The sequence below is a fragment of the Sus scrofa genome, chromosome 13 (genome assembly GCF_000003025.6).
Source record: "Sus scrofa isolate TJ Tabasco breed Duroc chromosome 13, Sscrofa11.1, whole genome shotgun sequence".
NCBI classification, from domain to species: domain Eukaryota; kingdom Metazoa; phylum Chordata; class Mammalia; order Artiodactyla; family Suidae; genus Sus; species Sus scrofa.
The window spans coordinates 156,107,231-156,130,689 of NC_010455.5; positions in this window are offsets into that span (position 1 = coordinate 156,107,231).

The following is a 23,459-nucleotide window of genomic DNA, read 5'->3' on the forward strand; positions in this document are numbered from 1 at the left end:
TGGATGGAACTAGAGACTCTCATCCTGAGTGAAGTAAGTCAGAAAGACAAAGACAAATACATATGATATCACTTATATCTGGACTCTAATATAAGGCACAAATGAACCTTCCACAGAAAAGAAAATCATGGACTTGAAGAATATTTTTCATTTTCTACTTCTTTTTGTTTTCTGTTTCTTTTTCCTGCTTTATCTGTGTTATTTTAATATTGGGGGAATTTTACAAGATATAAACTAATAAACAAATCTTATTTATTTGCTCATGGAGAAACCTACTTTTGTTCTCATCATTACTTTGTGTACATATATATTTCCACCTGGTGTAATTTTCTTTCTATCTGAAGGACATGCCTTAGAAATGCTATGTAGTATGGGTCTGATGGTGATAAATTATTTCATCTTTTGCATGTTGAAAAAGTCTATTTCTGAAATGAAATTTTCAGTCATTATTTCTTTAAATATTTTTTTCTGTCCCCAGCCTTTCTCAAATTTAGGACTCTATAATTACATATAGATTATGTTGCTTAAAATTTTCCAACTGTTGGAGTTCCTGCTGTAGCGCACTGTGTTAATGATCCAGCATGTCCCTGTGACATTGTCAGTTTGATACCTGGCCTGGCACAAGTTAAAGATCTGGTATTGCTGCAGCTGTGACAGATGCAGCTTTGATTTGATCCCTGGCCTAGGCACTTCCATATGCTACAGGTGTGGCCAAAAACAGAAGATGTTTTCCCACTGTTAACTGATACTCTGCTCATTGTTATCATATTTTATTACTCTGTTTTTCTTTTAGTAAAATTTGTTTCTATGTATTAAATTTCACTAATTCTTCTGCAATTTCTAATCTGCCATTAATCCCACTTAGCACATTTTTCTATATGAGGTATTTTATTTTTCATCTTTAGAAACTTTATAAATACTTTTCAGGACTCTTCCTAACTTTTTGAACTTTTGGAATACAGTTGTAGTAACTCTTTTAATTTCTCTGTTTGCTTAATCTAACATATTAGTCCTTATGGGCCTGTTTTAATTGATTGCTTCTTAACACGTCCACTTTTTATAGGATATTATATATTGTGAATTTACTTTTTAGGGTGGTGGATATCCTATATTTCTATAAATGTTTTAATTTTTGTTCTGGGATGAAGTTGAGTTTCTTAGATATTCTGATCTTTTCATTCCAGCTTTATAATTTGTTAAATGGGACTGAGGCAGTGCTCAGATTACTAATTAATACTTTCTACTGAGGCATTACTATTCTGTGCACCCTAGTAAAGTTTCCCTAAATTTTGAAGCTTTCCAGTATTCTTGTCAGAATAACACTACTATTGTCACTATAAAATTATCAAGGAATGTTACTTTTAGTCCCTTTATGTGTTTCTTTTCCCAGTCTCAGGTAGTATCTTCTCGTATAAAATCAGTACTGGGTTGAATACTTGAGGAGGACTTTCTGTTGATCTCTGATATTCTCTCTGTGTGAAGCTCCTTCCTGTATTATATTCTGTCTTTCAAACTTGAGCTATCTTCATATGCCTGGACTCTCAGCTTCTTCTCCTTAGGGAATTTTTAGGCTCTGCCTGAGTACTCCCTCTCCAGATACCAGCCCAAAAACACTCAATGGAGTAAAGCTGAGACAATCCTAGTACTTACATTTTTCATGCTAATCAAATATCATTGTCCTTCATTAGTTACTGTCTTGAATACAATTGATTTACATATTTTGTCTGTTTTTAGCTGTTTCAGGTGAAAAGGTGAATCCCATCTCTATTACTCCATTTTTTATTGGATGCAGAAATTAATGTTAAGTTTTTAAAGCTGCTTTTTTGTTATAATTTCCCTCCTTTTTTTGAGTTACATGTTATTTTTATAATGTCATTAAAATAATCAGCTTTAGTCAGGAGACAGAGCTTAGGTGCTCAAGTCTTCATTACAACAGTTGGTAGGAATAAAAACACAAGAATCATCAAAACAACATCATGCTGTCATTGCTTAATAACTGATGGGACCATGACAGCATCTCAGACACTAGAAAACATGAATATTCATTCTGATTACTTTGAATCACTTTGTGACATCAGAAAGGAGCTTCAAGGGTATGCTCTTTCCAGTCTTTTGACTTCAGGGCAGACAGTAATGTCAAAACATTACTATATTGTGATGGAAAGCTCACCTGCTTCTTTTTCCCTTTGAAATTATTATCAAGTTTTGGAATGGGCTGTAGTCATCACACTCAAGATTTGGAGGTTGAACAGAATAGTGGCAAACAAGCTAAATAAGTCAATAAGCAGTCAACAAGTTCAATGCTGTTATACTGGACTATTTTAAGGTCAACTACTGTTTCATTAGAGGCTTTTTCACTACAGTATTAAAAAAATGTTCAGAGTTCTTTTTAAAGTAGTTATGGAGTTCACTTTCATGAGGAGATAAAAGAAAGCAGTTTCCCTCTCTGGGTCTCTCTGTCTGTCTTTATCTGTTTCTCTTTTTTGTCTCTCTTTAACTTTTTCTGAATGGCCTATTCAGTTCTGGTAACATTTTTTGAGGGAGAGGGATTGTTATACAAATAAGTTACCTACATTATTAATAAGAATAATTAGTAAGCAGATAGCAAACAAAATAACTAAAATGATAGGATTTTTATTCTTAATGAATAGAATGATACATACCTCTGTTTTAGGTAGAATAATGGTCCACAAAATATATCTATTTGCTAATCTCCATAACCACAGGTTATGCCACACCACAGGACAAAAGTGACTTGGTTGATGTGGCTGGGATAAGGAATGAGATGGGGAGATTATCCTGGATTACTTGTTGGAGTCCAATGAAATTACAAGAGTCCATATAAGGGAATAAACAGAAGCAGGAGAACCACTTTGAGAAGATGTGACAGTGGCAGCAGAACTTTGAGAAATGCAAATGCTGGAAGAGGCCACAAGACAAAACTTATAAGTAGCCCTTAGAAGCTGGAAAAGGCTAGTAATGAATTTTCCCCTAGAACCTCCAGAAGGAAGGCAATACTGCCAGCACATTTAGTTTAGACGAGGTTGGTTTTAGATTTTTGACCCCCAGAATTGAAGGAAGAATAAATGTGTGCTGTTTAAAGCCCTTACATTGTGATAGTTTGTTATAGCAGCAACAGAAGATTAATAAACATTCCAATAAAGCAGCACTTTTTACTTTGCCTTACAGTGATCTGTGTAAAATAGTTTTTCTCTAATATACTATAACTTTTCTGAAGTCAGTTATGTGACGTAACATAATGCCTTATTTCATGTGTATTCTAAATATAAAATGATCTCACCACGAATCAAATCCATGCAATGGTATATTCCCACTAAATTACAATCCTAATGATTAATAAAGGAAAGATTTTGTGATGATTGAAGAATATTTAAGTGAGAATATATCCAGCAAAATATTTCCAGCATTTTCTGAACTTATCTTTCTAGAACTTTGGCTTGAGATTGAACCTTTTAAGAAAGTGTTACATATCAGTGCCAGGATATCGCTATTTAGGTGGCTTTAATGGAAATATGTAAATATTAGGATTTTTTCTCCATATCTTTGCAGTATTAGAAGTCAGAGAAGAAGGTTTGTCTTTTCCTTATACAACTATGCTATGTGGACACTCATTCATGATATTAAAGAAACCTAGTGAAGTGATGGTGAGAAACATTCATATTTATCCCTGGGGAAGAAGCAAAAACAAATGAGCCACATTGGAATGTGATAGGATAGTGAGATTCCTGTGACTATGTCTTGTAAAATACTCAATTAAAAATGGAAATTCATTGTTGGGAGATTCTCCATGGGCCTCTTATGCTTCTGTATGTTTTATAAGCTGAGACAATGAAAGCTGTTGTTTCACACTCACTTTTCAAGGATACTTATAGACAGTCTTGGAAAAGAGAGATGCTGTCTCCCTTTAGAGAAAAGGGAGATATACTCAATGTTCAGAATATCCTCCCTTTAGGGCAAGGTTTGGGAAGGTTTTTGCACAGCCTCATAAAACGTTGGGGATTCCTGCATATCCAGTGTGTATCCCTGCGTTCCATGTCATCCCTGTGAGATCAAGGGGCCAAGAATCTGTACAAATATGCAGCTCATGCTGCTTGCTATGAATAGTAATAAAGCCCCTTATCTCTGACCCAGAAGATCATGTGTTCTTTTAGTATCCATGAAACCATGGCATACTAATCTGTCAGTATGCAGACCTCATGCTAACAAATAACCTCAGATACTACACATTCAACTGAGTTTGTAACATTCAACTGAATTGTTTTTCATTGGTAAATTAAAGATTCTCATACTCATTGATTTAATTTATATTTATAATTTCATGCTTTTGTACTATGACACAAATTGAATAAACATGCAGACTGATGCAGTAATTCTCAAAACATATTCCCCAGACCATTTTCATGGAATCTCCAGATGTCTCTGTTTAAAAAAAATATATACACACACACACACACACACAAAGTATATATGTGTGTATATAAAATCTCCATCCCTGAGTCATACAGAACATTTATTGTAACAGTATCTTTGAGAGCAGGGTACAAATATTTATAGCTAAAAAATATCCTCAGTCAATTCTAGAGCACTCTAATGTTTGTCAGCCACTAAACGATGTGATATAAATGAATGATAAACAATGTATGGCCACACATTTCCCTTTCTAGTTGTTGTGTGACTTGGCTTTGAAAAATTAAATGTTGTGGCTTATTGGGAAGTATTTCTTGGACAGAAAGATTTGTTTAGAAAAAAAAAAGATTAGCGAGAAGGAATTATCAGCTCTTCAGCTCTGTCAAAACAAACACTAGGCTTCACACTTAAGAGAATTATTTCAAGTTCTAAGCAATCTATGATAATACTGTCATCGCTTTATATTTTTAGTTTTGTAAGTTCAACTCTTAAAAGGTTGATTTTAGTGTTTAGAGTGTTTTTTTTAAAAACTGCTTAATTCTGTCTGTAGTGGGCACAGGTTTCTACCAATCAGTGTCACTGAGTTGTCTATTTGACTTAGAGGCTCAAAAAATAATATTTAGGAATAGGTACATGTAAATGAAGGACATCAGTATTCTCTGTAAATCAGTCACTCAAGTTTTCCTTTTTTATTTGCTAACACAATTAAAACTATAATGTTTTTGCAATAGAGTGGTTAGAGTGTGGCTATGGATTAAATCCTGGCTTTTTCACTTCTTGATTCTGAAATTGCAAACAAATAACAAAATATTTGGGTCCAAAATTATATAAAGTAATTTTATTTTATTTTTTTTGGGGGGGAAAGAAATAGATTTATTAGGATAGGACGCTTGTGAGAGATGCAAGCAGGCAGGCAAGGAAGTGCTGCCTAAAGTAATTTTAATTAAAATATATGACCTATAGAGCCTGTTACCTAGTTCTCAATAAGTATCAGATTCTTATTTTAATGGACTATGTAGTAAAGTTCATATATCTTAAATTACTACAAAATATATATCTTGAACAAGATTTTATAAAAACATGTACCTAAATACATTTACAGAGATACTGTCCTCATGGATATTAATACATATCGCTATATGGTAAATGGAACCCAACCTTCACAGGTATATAGCTACATATTCAAAGACTACTTTTAGGTCTAATCCCTCCCAAGGCTAATTTCAAAATAAACTTTCCCCAGGAATTTTTAGGTGGATTTGAAACTTTAAGCTATTTGTTAACATTCCTCCACCTCCAGGGCTTTTCAAAATTATTTCAAGTTATAAAAATTGAATTTATGTTACCTCCTTTTCTTTACTCTCACTTGGACAAATGGTACTTAGATTTTTTTGGGTGGAGGGACTACAGTTTGCAGTGTTCTCTGTTTCTATAAATCTCAAACTCAGAAGGTCTTAAGGGAGATAGTACTCCTAAATAATTTATTTCTAAAATTTTTAAGAGCTTAAAGGAATAGAAAAGGTGTGATTATTGATAGATTAATAATCTTTCCTATTGCTGCCAATATCTTTATTTTTAAACTCAATGAATTTTCTTTTACATTTATAGTTGTACAACAATCATCATAACCCAATTATGACTGAGTTTCAGACACAGTCTCAACTCACAAAAACTTCCAAAAAATAGGAGACGTTTATAGCAGCCCAGAATTTGCGAGGCTAAGATCACTCCACAATCCTATGCTACCTAGAAGCAGTCTATTGGCCATTAGGTGGGCTTAAAGCCCATTTTAATATTTGGAACTCTGTGTAGAGAGCAATGAGATAGCACTAAAGAGAAAACAGCTATCAAGGAACTGCAAGATTATCCTCCTGGAGAATTTCTCTCAAACTTTTTAAAGAGAAAAATACTGAAATCAATTATCTTCATTTAAGTAAAGAATAGAAAAGAATATTGTTTTTACGGAAAAAGAAAATCACCTAAGACCCTGGAATCCATTACCTATTTTCTTAAGGCATGTCAGGTTCAACAAACTTTTCTATTCAGTTTGAAATCTTAATCTCAAACCAGGATCTTCTCTAGTGATTTGTCTATCTATTTATGACAATCAGAATTTCTTAAAGACAATTTTCATTTAATTTGTGGTTAGTTTTCCTTACTGGAATCAGACTGTAATAAATAATATGATACTCAAGGTCTCCATGGAAACAGTTTTCAAAATGAGACCTGATTGTGATCATAGCTTACTAATAGGTCCATTGAAATTTTAAAATAGCTTTCATAATTCACACAGTATTTGCAGAATAAGGAAGGGCTTAAATAGATACTGGTATTAAATTTTTTCTGTGTTTAATTGTCTAGAACAAGAAAAAAATTACATGTGAATTATTTCAAGAAAAACTCTGAAATCAATATTTGTTATGTCTAATTACATGACATAATAGTTTTTTTAAATTTTTATTGTTATTACCCCAATAAAATTTTTTTCCGCTGTAGAGCATGGTGACCCAGTTACACTTACATGTAACTTACATTCTTTTTTCTCACATTTTCATGCTCCATTGTAAGTGACCAGACATTGTTCCCAGTGCTACACAGAAGGATCTCATTGCTAATACATTCCAAAGGCAATAGTCTGCATCTGTTAACCCCAAGCTCCCAGTCCACCCCACTCCCTCCCATCCCCCTTGGCACCACAAGTCTCTTCTCCAAGTCCATGATTTTCTTTTCTATGGAAAGGTTCATTTGTGCCTTATATTAGAGTCCAGATATAAGTGATATCATACAGTATTTGTCTTTGTCTTTCTGACTTACTTCACTCAGGATGAGAGTCTCTAGTTCCATCCATGTTGCTGCAAATGGCACTATTTCATTCTTTTTTATGGCTGAGTAGTATTCCATTGTGTATATATACCACATCTTCCTAATCCAATCATCTGTCAATGGACATTTGGGTTGTTTCCTTGTCCTGGCTATTGTGGATAGAACTGCAATGAACATGGGGGGTGGGCATGTGTCTCTTTCAAGGAATGAGGTACCTTAGAAATCTATACATGAAACCACCATATGACCCGGCAATCCCACTCTTGGGCACATATCCCGATGAAACAGTCCTTGAAAGAGACACATGCCCACCATGTAAAGAAAGAAAAATGAAAAATCCTTATATAAGAAATAAAATAAAGCTACGATACTGTCAAAAAAGACACAGAGACCAATGAAATAGAATTAATAGTTCCAAAATAAGATGAACTATTACTTTACAAGGAAAGCAAGTATATTCAAAAGGAAAAGGAGAGTTTATTCAAAAAATAGTGGAGGAAAACCTGAATATTCACATACAAAATCAAAAAATACTGGACTTCTATCTCACAAAAATTACTTCAAAATAGGTTAAAGATTTAAATGTAAGAGTTAAAACCAGAAAGCTCCCAGAAGAATACATGGTGAGAAAACTTCTAAAAATTGTTCTTGGCAATATTTGTTTGTGACACTAAAAGCACAAGCAATAAAACCAAGAATAAACATGTGAATGTGTGTGTAGTATATATAGCATACACACACACACATCTCTATATATAATGTAATATTATATATCCAATTGAATATTATTTGGTCATGAATAAGAAATGAAGTCCTGTAATTTGTGACAACATATATGAAACTTGAGGGCATTATGTTAAGTGAAATGTCAGACAGAGGAACACAAATATTGTGTAATCTCAGTTATGTGTGGAATGTAAAACCAATAGAAACAGACTGGATTGTTAGTTGCCAAGGTAGAGGGAAGTGGCAAAAATTGGAGAAATAGATGAAAGCTGTCAAAAGGTACAAACTTCCAGTTATAACATGAATAATTTCTGAGAATCTAATATAAAGAAAGATGGATAGTTTAAAAATATTATATTGTGTACTTAAAGCTGCTAAGACCATAAATCTTAAAAGTTCTCACCACCAAAAAAAAAATACAAGGAATAATGTCAAGTGATGAATGTGATGTATATGTTAACTAACTTTCGTGGTTATCATTTCAATATATCCAATTAACACATTGTATATCTTAAAGTTACACAATGTTATATATAATTATATTTCAGTAAATTTGAGGAAGAAAAGACCATTAAATGGAAGAAAAATAATGTAAGTCAGAAATTCATATCTCTAAAAAGATTGAGTATTGAAAAAGTAATAAGCAAAGGTAATGTATACCATTATTCTTAATTCATCTAATAATCAACAGATTGTTCAAAATAATAAAAGTACCAAAATGTACAGATTTCGTATGCTCATATATATGTATTATGCTTTTATATATTCTTGTGCATGCTTTTAATAAGTGAAATGAATAAAATCAATTAAAAAGTCCCCGAAAGGAGGAATTAGAATTATTTTGCTATTATAAGGTATACTACCTATGATTTGATGTAGTGTTATTTAGAAGTGGATTTGGATTACCTGTATGTGTATGTTGCAAATTACAGAGCAACCATTTAAAAATGAAAAACAGGTGTAGAACAAATAAAAGCTAAGAAAATATAGAAAAGGGAATCATATAAAATGCTCAATTAAGACCACAAATGCAGAAAACAAGTGGAAAACAAAAATAGGGACAAAAAAACAAAAGCAACAAATAGAAAAGAGTAGGGAATGTAGGAAATTTCAATCAAACTATGACAATAATCATTTTGTAATCAAAGGTCCAAATGCACCAATTAAACAGATTGTCAGAGTGGAGCAAAAAAAAAAAAAAAAAAAAAAAAAAAAAAAAAAAGCAATGATATGTTGTCTATAAGAAAATAAATAACTATAAAGTCATTGAAATCAGAAGTAAAGGAATGGAGAAAAATATACCACTGTAACACTAATCAAAAGCAAGCAGGAGTAGTTAAAAGTAATTTCTGTCTAAGCACACTTCAAAGTAAGAAAAGTTATAGTGTTAGATAAAAGTATACCATTGGAGTTCCCACTGTGGCTCAGCAGGTTATGAACTGGATATAGTGTCCATGAGGATGAAGGTTCAATCCCTGGCCTTGCTCATTGGGTTAAGGATCTGGCATTGCTGCAAGCTGTGGCATAGGTGGGCAGCTGCAGCTCCAATTCAACTCCTAGCCCAGGAATGTCAATATGCTGCAAGTGAAGCTGTAAAGAGAAAAATAAAAAGAAGAAGAAGAAGAACATTACATTATGATGAAGGCATCAATTCTCCAAGAAGACATAACAATTGTTAACCTGTATGTGACTAGTAATATATCATCAAACTGTGTAAAGCGAAAACTAATAGAATTGCAAGGAGAAATACATGAATTCACTCTCAAAGTTGGAGATTTAAACACCTTCCTACAGAATGAATAGATTCAGCAGGGATAAAATCAGTGAGGACATGGGTAAACTAAACACCATCAACCAAACAAATATAATGGATAACAACAGACTTTTCCCCAAAACAGAAGACTATACATTCTCAAGTTCCCATGGAACATTTACCAAAATAGACCACATTCTGAGCCATAAAACAAACACTAACTTAAAAGAATAAAAATTTTACAATTTCTGCTCTCAGACTACAATGGAATTAAACTATAAATCAGTATCAGAAAGATAACTGAAAATCCCCCAATCTGTTTAGATTACACAACACACTTCTAAATAACACATAAAGAACACTCAAGAGAAATTCAAAATATTTTGAAGAAAATGGAAATGAAACACAATTTGTCTAAATTTGTGGGATAGAGTTGAAGAAGTACTATGAGGGAACTGTATAGCATTGAGTGCTTATAATAGAAAAGAAGAAACATCCAAGCTTTCACCTTAGAAAACTTGAAAAATGGCAAATTGAATCCATATAAGCAGAAAAAAAGAAATAGTGGTACAAGCAGATCTCAGAGGAACTGGGTTTTCAGATTCTCTAGAGCTTGGTGACCTGGTTTCTCGCTTCTTATATGACTTCTGTATTCCCTGAAGCCCCTTGGAGAGCCCCTGCTGCCTGAATAGGAGTCAGAGATATATGAAGTCAAAGAATGACTAAAATGGAGGGGTATTCCATGTTCATAGATAAGATAATTCAACATTGTCAAAATGTCAGTTCTTTCCATCTTGATCTACACATTCAATGCAGTTTCAATCAGAAATTTCAACAAGTCATTTTGTGAATATTGACAAACTGATTGTAAAATTAATACAGAGAGACAAATGATCCAAAGCAGCCAACACAAAATCAATGGATAACAAAGCAAGATTACCAATACTACCTGATTTTAAGACTTATTATAAAGCCATGATAATCAAAACAATGTGGTACTGATTAGCAAAAGAATATACAAAATTCAGTGAAACAGAATAAAGATCCAGAAACAAAATGTCATAATATAGTCATCTTATCTTTGATAATGGAGCAAAGACAATACTATGAATTAAAGATAGTATTTTCTACAAATGATGATGGAACAACTGGATATCTACATGTAATAAAGTGACTCTAGACATAGACCTATGTCCTTCACAAAAATTAACTAACAATAGACAATATATCTAAACATAGAGCAAACTATAAGCTTCTAGAGGATAACATGGGGAAAACCTAGATATGATGGTTATGACATGGATTTTTAGATACAACAATAAAAGCATAATCCATAAAATAAATAATAAATAAAACTTCATTAAAATTAAAAACTTCCATCCTATGAAAGATAGTATCAAGAGAATAAAAGATAAGCCACAGACTGGGAGAAACAATAAGAAAATAAACAACCTTATTAAAAATGACACAAAGGTGAGTTCCCATTGTGGCTCAGTGAGTTATGAACCTGACTAGTATCTACAAGGTTGAAGGTTTGATCCCTGGCCTTGCTTAGTGGGTTAAGGATCTGCCATTGCCATGAGCTATGTTGTAGGTCACAGACAAGGTTTGGATTCTTTGTTTCTGTGGATATAGCCTAGGTTGGCAGGTGCAGCTCTGATTCAGCCTGTAGCCTAGGTACTTCCATATGCCACAGCTGCAGCCCTAAAAAACAAAAACAAAAGAAAACAAAAATAAAAACACAAAGATCTTAAAAGACACCTCACCAAAAGAAGATATAGAGATGACAAAGAAGCATATTAAAAGATGATCCATTATCATATGCAATAAGGGAAAAACCAATTAAAATAATAATGAGATACCTCTACACAGCTATTATAACAGCCAAAATCTAAAAGACTGGCAACACAAAATGCTGGTGGGGATTTGGAGCTGTAGGAATGCTGACGTAATGCTAGTGGGAATACGAATTGGTATAGTCAGTTAAGAGGATATTTTTGTGGTTTCTTATAAAATTAAACATATATGTATGATAGAATCCAGGAATTGCATTCCCTGGTATTTACCTAAAAGCCTAAAAACTTGTGTCCACACAAAAACCTGGACACAGATATTTATAGCTGCTTTATTCATTATTGCCAAAACTTGGAAGCCACCAAAATGTCCTTCAGTAAGCTAATAGATAAATAAATAGAAGTAATGTGATAGATAGGAATCATCACTAATGACTACAGAGTTTCTTTCTGGTGTGATAAAAATATTTAAAATTAAGTAATGATGATAGTTACATAACTCTGTAAGATGCTACAAAAAACACTAAAGTGTTGAAGTTCCTGTTGTCACTCAGTGGGTTAAGAACTCAACTACTATACATGAGGATGTGGGTTCAAATCCTGGCCTCACTCTTTGGGTTAAGGATCCAGCATTGTCACAAGCTGTGGTGTAGGCCACAGATGCAGCTTGGATACTACATTGCTGTGGTGTAGGCCTGTGGCTGCAGCTCTTATTTGACCCCTAGCCTGGGAACGTCTTGCAGGTGTGGTCCTAAAAAAGAAAACAAAAACAATAAAATGTGAATGTTATGGTAGATTAATTATATTTCAATAAAGCTGCCATTAAATAATGAAAAATATACCAAAGTGATTTTTAAATTTCTTTTAAAGCATCATCCAATGGGAAAACTGAGGCCTAGAAAAATATCTTCAACTTTAAAAAGTATCCTAATTTGGCTTGCAAATCAAGATAAAAAGGGAAGTTGAGAGAGTTCCTGCTGTGGCTCAACAGCAATGAGCCCAACTAGTATCCATGAGGATGTAGGTTTGATCCCTGTTTGCTCTCAGTGAGTTAAGGATCTGGCACTGACATGAGCTGCAGTGTGGGTCTAAGGGGTGACTTGGATCTGGTATTGCTGTGGCCATGGCATAGACCAGCAGCTGCAGCTCTGATTTGACCCCTAGCCTGAATAGCCTAAAGTGGGAAAAAAAAAAAAGGGGGAAGATGAGGGCCTAGGGACTATCCTTCAATCACCCAGAAGCTAACAAAAACCTTTTTCATTACCATGAGTAGAAGAACATGGACTTTGCATTCAGGAAAACATTGGTACTAATTCTAATTCAACTTGTCAGGTGTGCAGGTGTGTGAGTGTGCAAATCAATTACCTTTCCTGAGCCTCATTTACTGCATCTGTAAAGTAGAATATTAACAACAATTATCATAACAAAACTATGATTGAAGTGCTTACTACTCATGGTCATTTATTTGGTTTGAGTATCCATTAGAGAAACTATACATATAGAGAATATTTTTTACTTCCTTTTACATTCAGGGCTTTCATTAATAATTAGGAATATAATAAGTGCTCAAAAATACAACATGTTTTTCCAATTTTAGTTCAATATAGACATAAAAATGCAAAGTACTTATTTTTGAGCTTCCTACAATGAGTTTCATAGATGCTTCACCATTAATTTTCTTAGTATTCCTTTATTTAGTCTTGGATTATGTGTTTTTTTCCCCCATTTGCTGTGTGCCTATACATTATTTATCCTTGACTGTTGCCAATTATCATTACAAAAAACATTCTTAATTTGTTATAATATCATTAATAATTGCAAAGATAAAAGTTGGATAACATTAAGACCACTAGAGAAAAGTGGAACAAAATGTCTCTTGGATTTTGTACTTTCCAAAGAAGATAGAAGTCATGTTTTAAATATTAGCTTCATAAACATTGCATTTCCCTATAACTGAAAATATATGGGAACAAACTTCCCCAATAATAAAGCAGTTAAATTGATGGAAGTGCATTATTTCCAGAATCATATTAACAACAAAAATAATAGCTAAAAATTATATAATGTTGATTTTCGAGTGCTGCTATGTGGCTTTTACATATACTAATTCATGTAAAAATCCTAAATAGATATTTATATTTTCACATATTTATAAAATTACTCCGATATGTTTGTAGTCTCTTTATATTTCACTTTCTACTGGTAATCAGATTCTTACTTATTAAAGTGGAATGTTTTTAAAATGTTTAATAATCGTATAAGCTCTATGTTGACGAAACTAGAAAGAAACTAGTAAGATTTCAGAGATTATTGTTTGTCTCATAGGATATTTTCTCTCTTTCTTCACAGAAATAAAACTTCTAAAATTAGCTAAGCAGTGGCAACCCTGAAAAAAATCCTGGCCCAAGTGCCTACCAGCTGACCACAAACTGATGAGCAAACCCTGCCTAGAGATCAGCCAAGCTCAAACCAATCCAGCTCAAATTGCTAACTTGAAGAAAAGTGAGCAAGATAAGTGGCTGATATTTTAAACACTAGTTTTAGGATAGTTATTGCATAGCAAAAGCTAACTGATCACCAGCTAAGATGTATATAATTTACTCTTTACCTGGAAGCATTCTGAGTTCACTACATGTATTAACTTTCTAAATTCTCACAACAACCCTTTGAGGTGTTTAATATTATCTCAATTGCGTAGTTGTGGAAATTGAAGCACACAGAGATAGAATTATACATCCTTTTCCACACAGATTAAGTGGTGAAGCAAGACTTGAATGTAGTCATTATTGCTTCAAACATCATGTATTTTACTGCCATGTTCTACTGTCCTTTTCTGGCGGAACACTAGAAGCAACATTGTGAACTCCCAAAACTTTATGTCTCAATAATATTTAATATGGATATTCTGCAACTTATAACTAAATCTAATTTTAACTAACACAAATTTGGTACTTGGATTATGGTGCTGCAAGTAACATAACATAAGCATATAGCAATGCATTAGTGGAATTTGCTCTATGTTGGGTGGGAAGGATTAGATATTAAATGTTAATACTACTTTCTATGCAGTGTCAAAATATGTGGCAGAAATTGTGTATTTCTTTTTGTTTAAAGATAGATCATGTGCTAAAAAAAGGCAATAAAACTAGAGAAAATTTCAAAATGTAAGTATTTGTTAGGTATTTCCAGTTGCTTAACAGAGAGTAATGCTCAGACTAAAATGCTCAGAGTAATGCCAGCCAAAAATCAGAGTTGGAAAAGATTACCATTCTGCCTAAGAAAGCAATCTAGGCCTGTAGTAGATAATTTTCATTGACTGAAAGTCAATAATTTGAGGACTCAGAGGACTCAAGAAATGAATATATTGGTAGTTCAAATCAAAGCTATTATTAATGGTGGCTCTAAAACATAGAATTCAACATGATAAGACCACTTCCCTAAGACTATTTCAAACCCATTTTATCCTCTGCAGCAAAGACCAGACTGTTTCTTTTCCAGCCAAGCCTATTGTTTCAGATATTCTCAAAGTAGTTTATAATAAGGAAGGGGGTGATTAAAAAAAAAAAAAAAAAGACAAGAGTCTTTAAGCTTAGATTAATATATATCAGCAAAATCCTTGGCTGCAACTGCTTACACATGGAGAATCCTAGAAGAAAATTTACTGGAAACCTATTAAGTTTTGAAGGAAATTATACTGTCAAAACCACAATCTTTGATGAAGCTTGTAATTTCTCACACCATAAAGAAACAGCAAACCCAATCTAGGCCAGCAGGAAACCCACTATAAAAGCTGAGAAACCATCATATATGTTTTACTCCCCATTGCCAAGCTCAGATGATGGAACCCATAGAAAATGATCTCCTGTAATAGAAGGGAATTTTTTTCTATTCTTGCTCTGTAGAATGTGATAAAAGCTATGACTAGTGAGTGCTATGTATTTCCCATTATCCATTCTTCAGTACATTTTTTCTCCTGAAACCAGGTTATTAGGAATGAGAATATTTAGAACATTTTAAATTATGATATAGTTTATAGGTTATTAGATTATGAGGCGCTATATCCAGCATGTTCCTAAGAAAACTTGGATGATAAGCTCAAAATAGAAATTGCATAGGACACTGGGATGTCTTTCTTGTGGAACTGTAGCATATTCTAAATGTGGGAAGACGGTCACTCCTAGACTGTTAAATGTGGTGAATGCTAACCAGTCCATAAATTTACCTCTTCTTTCTAAGAAGTAGTTAGGGTATTGGCCAGACTAATAATCTTAACTTCTTCATCTTCTCTTCACACTGCACATGGTCATGTGACATCACTGGCCAATGAGATCCAAGAATAAATTATATGTGCAATTTTCAGGAAATGTCTTTCAACAATAGGAGCTATATCCTTCTCTTTGGCCCTTCTACTTCCTGCTGGATTGAGCACAGAGAGATGGAGGCTGTGGGGTCCTCTTATACTATAAATTGAACTGTAGATTAAACTATGACTGCAGGTCATGTAGATTATGGCATCAAGTTAGAAGGAACCTGTTTCCTGGTCATTATGAAGCACTAAAATAGGCCAGAACTGCCTATTCTACTCTACTTTTAAAGTACTCTATTTTGCTAATCACGGACACATTTAACTCTAATCACAAAGAATCATGCTTTCCAAAATCATCAAATACAAACAGAAAGACACATATACCCCAGCCCCATAACATGAGGGCCCTCAATTTGACACAATTTAATAAATGTCTACCTTTTAATCTCTTGTCTTTACATGGTACTTTGTGGGAGAGTGAAAGATTATAACAATTGTAAGTCACTGATGTAACCAAATAACTAAACATAAAACTACTAAAATCCATTCAAGTTTTTATTGTCAAAAATATTTATTGGATACCAACATTTACATAACAAGAATAATAGACAATATAAAAGTTGATAGCAGTGAAGAAAGCACTAAAAATTCTCTGCCAGCATGACACTTTCATTCTTGTGAGGGAAGTGGAGAAACATGAAAAACACTCCATTCAGTGATTCTCAATCTATAATTTAATGCGCATTTTAGTATCTCTGAAACTCTAATGCATTTTTCACCAAAAATGACATTATTTAATTGGTAGCATTTTAAAAAATATTATATAAAATAATGTTGCAGCTTATAATAGAGTTCCTTTAAGCTAATGAGATAAGGTAATTAAAATACATAATAGTAGGGGAAAAAACTAATAGAAAAGGACAAAATATTTAAACAAAGACTTCATAAAATTGCTAATAATCATATAATTGTTCAATACCATATATAGTATTAAGTGCTAAGGAGAAAATATAGAGCATAAATGAATTTATTTTATTTGGACATAAAGGTTTTGTGATTTTATACAGGATGGGCAAAGAAAGACTCCATGATGATTTAATATTTTTGTGTACATTGAAAGTGAATGAGTGAGCCATGAAGATCCATGAAGTAAGATTATCCAAGGCTGAAGGAATAAATAATACTTAAAAAGAACCTGAGCTGGAACCGTGCCTGGCCTTTTCAGAATTAAACACGGTGGCCAGTGTGGCTCAAGCAGAAGAAACAAGAAAAAACTATTGGGAACAGAGTTAGAAGGAGGATCAACCAGTGTAGAGTCTTATAAGTCACATTAACAACTTTGTTTCCTGTTTTCCAAGCTAGTCATGTCATATTTGCCTTAAGCCATCAATGAACAGATTAACTAATGATTTGAAGACTGGTACTGAGGAAGGTATCTGAGAATATAAAAAGTTCTTCTTGCTGGTTATTCCTAGAAATAAAGAACATTTTCCTCTATTTTTTTTCCCACAGACACAAACAAAGATTAAATCTTCCTGTAAATGCAGTTGTCACATTGTGAACTTGGGGATTTTAGAAACCCTAAGGATTAAGAAGGCTATTAATTATAAACCTTGAATAGCCTAAGAGAATATATTTATTGGGATTCATTGTCAGAAAGATGGAAAAAGCATATATGGGTACATAAGAACAACAATGGACCATCGTCCAAGGACACTATCTCATGGTTTTGTCTCTAGTTCAACTCTGATATTCAGCTTTCTACTGGAAGACCTGACAAATATGCACACGTTTAAACTTAAATTTGATTTGTGTATCACCCTTCACACATTTCCTTCCAAATAGCCTTCTAGGACAAAAAGGAAATTCAAAAGACTATGATCACAGCATTAGAAAGTCACCAAGTAAATCCAGTTTCCTGGTTACTTGAGTATATAAATCACACAAGGATTTTCACTATCAAATCCAAAATAGTGTCATCTGAATTTCAAAGGCTGTAAAGCTTTTCTAACTTCATATTTTTAATAATAGTAAAGAATTAATTTAAAAACAATTTTCTGACACTTGAATTTCCACATCAATATATTTTAAAAAATCTGAGAGCTCTACCACCCTCATTAAAAATTGTAGTAATTAAATAAATAAAGGAATCTTTTTCCAAGAGAACAAAGCCAGTCCATTAAGAGAGTCAGAGTGTAGTAAGCTTTCATTTTTCTTTACATATGATATTATAGTTTCACTCTCATGTGTGGGAACCATGCCATCCTTTAGATTATCATATATAATTTAGTTTATGTAATAGATCCAATAATAATTTATATAGTATAAATCCAATTTCATAAGCATGAGACATTCATGCTAATGAAAGTAGCCAAAATACAAATTCAGTCCCAAGGTATCAGTGTCTTTTTCACTATATGTTATCAAGTTATCAAGTCTTCTCTCTCTCAGCTAACTTATTCATTCTTCCACTTGACAGAGTTAGGAAAATCAGGGACCTGGTATCATGCTGAAGTCCTTCCAATATAAGAAAAACAACATTAACATACCAAGTTTGAAAAAGAAAAGAAATCTGTCTAAGTGTGTTTGAGCTTCTGTTGTTGAATCATCCTCTTTTATAAAATAATGGGTTGCTATTTTTTCAGAAGAAAGTCTAGCTTCTTGCTCATTCAGTCATCAATTTACATTTGAAGTGAAATGTTATCCAGAGGAGTGGCCCAACTAAATTGAAACCGCATTCTTCTTTTCCTTGTCTCTCCTCCTTTTGTAATGCCTTTACCCTGCCATCTTCACACTTCTATTCTCTATTTACTTACTCATGACCCAATAGTCATTAATGATCCTTTGAATGGAATTAAAAGAACTATAATTTTATGTGATTAAATATGCCCAATTGTACTTTCAATTCTCTAGTGTATAATTTCTTATAAATGCTTTAAGAGATCAATAATTCAAGTTCATAATTATTACTGATTCCATCAGTGAACCACTTTTTAAACTGTAATGAAAGGATGACTTTCTATAGCAGAATAAAAAACAAAGCCATGGTCTACAACAACACAAGAAAAAACAGCTAGAAATTGTGTAATTTCCCTTGAAAATGCAGAGTTTCTCCCTAATACTGAAATTAATATGTACTTTAATTTTTTTAAAGACTATACACACACATACACACACATAAGAATCATGACTTATGGCTACACGAAAGTGTGTACAATATACCATTACAAGCAGCATGCAATAGTTAGAATAATTGGTGGCTCCATTTCTGGATTTTTACTGTATTGAAATATCAGTTGAATTAACTAAAGACATTTTGATAGTTCCCTATAAAGTCTAAAATCATAATTGGAATTTATACAGAATTCTGAATGCCAACAGAAAAACAGATGCACATAGTTTTAAGTAGATCTTAAAACAAGAATGGATGCAATGCAACTCTTCATACTTTGAGTATCACACTTGGTCATAAGTGAAAATTATACAGCACATTTTGGGAAACTGATTATTTGTATTATTCTCATACAGTACTTGAAATGTTAAGTTATAAAAGCGTAACAGTATTTTTTTTATAAATGCATTTTGGACTTTTATAAATGCATGACTTTCTTCTTTGTGACAAGTGGTAAATTCCTGATTCATATAAGTTGTATAACCAGTCACTTTCCCCTGATTTTTTTCATGGCTCTTTATCCTTTTCTGGTGACTGTTACATAGCGGACTCTTTCAAAAGAGGTGTTCATCCTCCCATGCACATGTTGTATAAATGTGCTGTGCTGAGGTCTTGAGCACTTTACAAGGTCATCACAGGAAAGATATAGCAAACATTTTTTAGATGGACAAGACTTTCCTAAATAACAATACATGTTTTTGTTCTCTGAAATTGAGTTTAAAATAATAACTTTGAGTTAGGGATCTCCTGTTGTGGCTCAGCTGAAATGAATCTGAGTAGTATCCATGAGGATGCAGGTTAAATGCCCGGCCTCACTCAGTGGGTTAAGGATCTGGCATTGCCATGAGCTGTGGTATAGGTTGCAGACAGAGCTCGACACTGTGCTGCTGTGGTTGTGGCATAGGCTGGTAGCAATGGTTCTGATTAGACCCCTAGCCTGGGAACTTCCATATGCTGTGGGTGTGGCCTTAAAAAGAGAAAAAAATATCTGAGTTACTTCACATTAAGATGTAATTTTAAACTTATCTCAAATGTTATGATTACAATCTATAAATATCAGCCTTAACCACAGGAAAGAAAACAAACAGTAAAATGTAGGCCTATTAATGTTTCTAAAAAATGTATGGACCTTGTTAAGAATTTAAAGTTCTGATAAATTTAAAGTTTATTTTTAACAACATAGCCAGGTAATCATTCATTTTATATTCATGTACACAATATTAATTGTGCATTCACTCTGGGTAAAGGATGGCTGGCAAGCAGGAGCAATGAATGGAGAAAAACAAATGACAAAACTTAAACTAAGTTTTAGGATTATTAAATAACTTAGGGTTGATAAAAAAGACTTATGCAGTGAACCAGATAGAATGTTAAGGATGTTTAACATGGGGACTGACTATGGCAAGAAATGATTTTTATCTAATATTTATTGAATAAGTACTATGTACTTGGAATTATCTAAAGTTTGTGATTAAATACAAAAACATTGTCAATAAGCAACTTCTTTACACAAATTAAGACACAAATTTGTCCACGGTCACAGACACAGTAAATGGCAGAGTTGAAAATAAAACTAAGTTATGTCTAATTATACATCTAATCCATTTTAATATTAAGATTTAACAAAGGATGTATTCAGGAGTACTTTTCAGTCTATTCATACAATCTGTTTCTCCATATAAAACACATTTTCCTTTTCAGGGACTAAATCTGTAAACTTAGCCTTCTTTTTTTTCCCCCAGTATGCATCATTCTGTTCTTAAAACATCTAATTTATTTCCACTTATCATAGGGACTGTCACAAATTTTCTAAACCAAATTAATTTTAATTAATTTCACAATTAAAAAGAAGGTGACATATAGTACTTTCAGAAAATTGGCCCAAGTATCATGAAATGACAGCACTAATGAAAGGTGAGGAGCCAACCAATAGATGCCTCAGTCAGAAGGAATAGCCTGAGCAAAGACTACAAAGAAAAAGAGGGAGAATGACAAATCTATGAAACTGAAAGCAATGTTAACCAAATTGCTTTGGAATTGAAAGATGGAACATAAAGCCAAATAGATAAACAAGAATAAATCATGACAATGCTTGAACAATTTGATAGAAAAATAACCTGAATATAATGAAGGAATTATGGGGCCATTTTGAGGAAAAGAGCACTAAGTATGTGTTAGGCACCGTAGAGAGAAAAGGGGAGCTTAACTCCTGTCCTTAAAGTTTTAAAATGATGTGAGAATAGATAAAAAATAGTAGAGGATACAAGTGTTAACTGTGGCATAGACACTACATGTGTGGTGTTATAATATGGACAATTTTAAGTCTTAGCAACTACCACAGTTTTGAAACATATCCTCCTGGGATTAAGAAGAAAAAAATATCCTGGAAGAAATAGGCCTTGATGGCCTGGCTGATTTGCTAAATGTTCAATATCAGCAGCATTTCGTTGAACACATGGGACCAAAATAACTGAACTTAAACTGGTGTTGGTACAGAGTATCAATCAGTATGGGCTGCAGGTCCACAAGTCTTTTCAGAGATCGAGCCTAAACCGGGAAAAGAAAACTATATGTATGTATGTATGCATATATCTATAGATACATAGATAGGCATATAGAGAAAAATGTCTGAATAACTCTGGAACTCCACAAATCTCCTATTTAACATTTAATATTACTTAGAAGTGTAATTATACTTGAAAAATTTTTGTAAGGCTGTATTAGGTTATACAAATGTGCTTAATTAAATGTATCAGATCAATTGGAAATAAGCTTCATAATGAAAACAGAGACAGATTTATTCAGAAAGATGTCTTTATGCAAAAATATTTGTCTTGCTGAAGAACAAAGTGATTATAGAAAGCTATGTGTAGCAATGAAAGAGTTAATGTAATTAAAATAAAGCAATATTTAATGCCTCCAGGATTATTTCAAGATTCTAAAGAATCATAAATATTAAAGATTGTGTATCTAGACAGATTTTATCAAATCCTAACGTGGTTAAGGCAGAAGGAAAGGCATCTCACACTAGACTTTTTTTTTAATCCATACCTGCCATACTTTGATTACATCAAAATACTGACATTTCCACTTACTATTGGGAATCCAGTGAACATATGTTATATTAATGGGAACTTTTGATTAACAAATTATGTTTTGGGTTTTTGTTCTCCTGTTAAAAGCTAATTTTCAAAATCATAATACGTGAAGAACTATTTCAGGCATTAATACAGTTGCTACCTGACAAGTATACATTTTAAAAAATTAATAAATAAAACATTTGTTTCACATTTTCTTCTTCAAGTAAACATTCAGAAAGATTATCTCAGCTGAAGTATTCCTATCATTTGACTTTTAGTATGGGAGGTATTCAATAACAAAGTACTAACTGATTACATCAATTTTATGTAAGAAGCACACCAACTTTCTTTGATACATGTCTTGACCATAATTTAAAGGCCAACTTAAGTACTCCAACCTGAATTGCACCTTATTAAAATATTTCAACTTAATCAATTGCTTATTATTCTGAACTATTAGAATAATGCCTAGTTCCACAAAATTAAGCCCTGAAATATATTCCATAAACTGCATTTTATTATGGCCAACTCCCTTAAAACAAAGAGTATGCAACAGAGTTAAACACATGGAAAATCCTGGAAAGTGCTTGTTGCAAGAAAAATTAAACATGTTATCTTATCCAATGTACTGTGAAAGTTCTGTGGTCTAAACTTGAAGATAATATTCACTAATATCTACATCTATTCCACTGAATGAATGAATGTGTGAGACTGATGAATCTTACTTGAGGGATATGGAGGAGAGAAACTCACTAAATCTCCTCAAAGTTTTGATGCCTTGGTAACTGTGAAGTAGAAAAAGAGAAGTCATGATGAAGATATGACTTGGGGGAAAGATGTTACATTCCGCATTTTTTATGGTTAGTTTATACCCTTTCATGTATTGTAAATAGAAGTTTCCAATAAACCATTTTAAATTTAATTGCCCATTTTTTCATCATCAAATAGTAAAAGCTATCATTTTATAAATTCTTAGACTATTTCAGGCAGTATACCAAATTGTTTATAAAACATTTCATATTTAATTAAAAATGCCATACAATAAGTATCATTACACAATTGTAAAGGTTAAAAGATAATGTCACTAACTGTCTAACTACATATAGCTGAGTGGGAGACTCATTATTTCAGTCCACATAAATCCAATTACAAAACCTATGATCTCAATAATCTTACTCTATGATGCTGCCTAATTTATTAAGTGATTATACTCTGCAGACATTACATAATGAGCTACAAATGCGAAGACAAATAAAATATGGTCTCTGACATTGGCTAAGAGTAAAGGAACCAGGGAGATTATATTTAATAAGAGATATGCATTTCAGGACATACACTAGTTCCAGAGTAATTGGTATATTCATATGGGACACAAGTA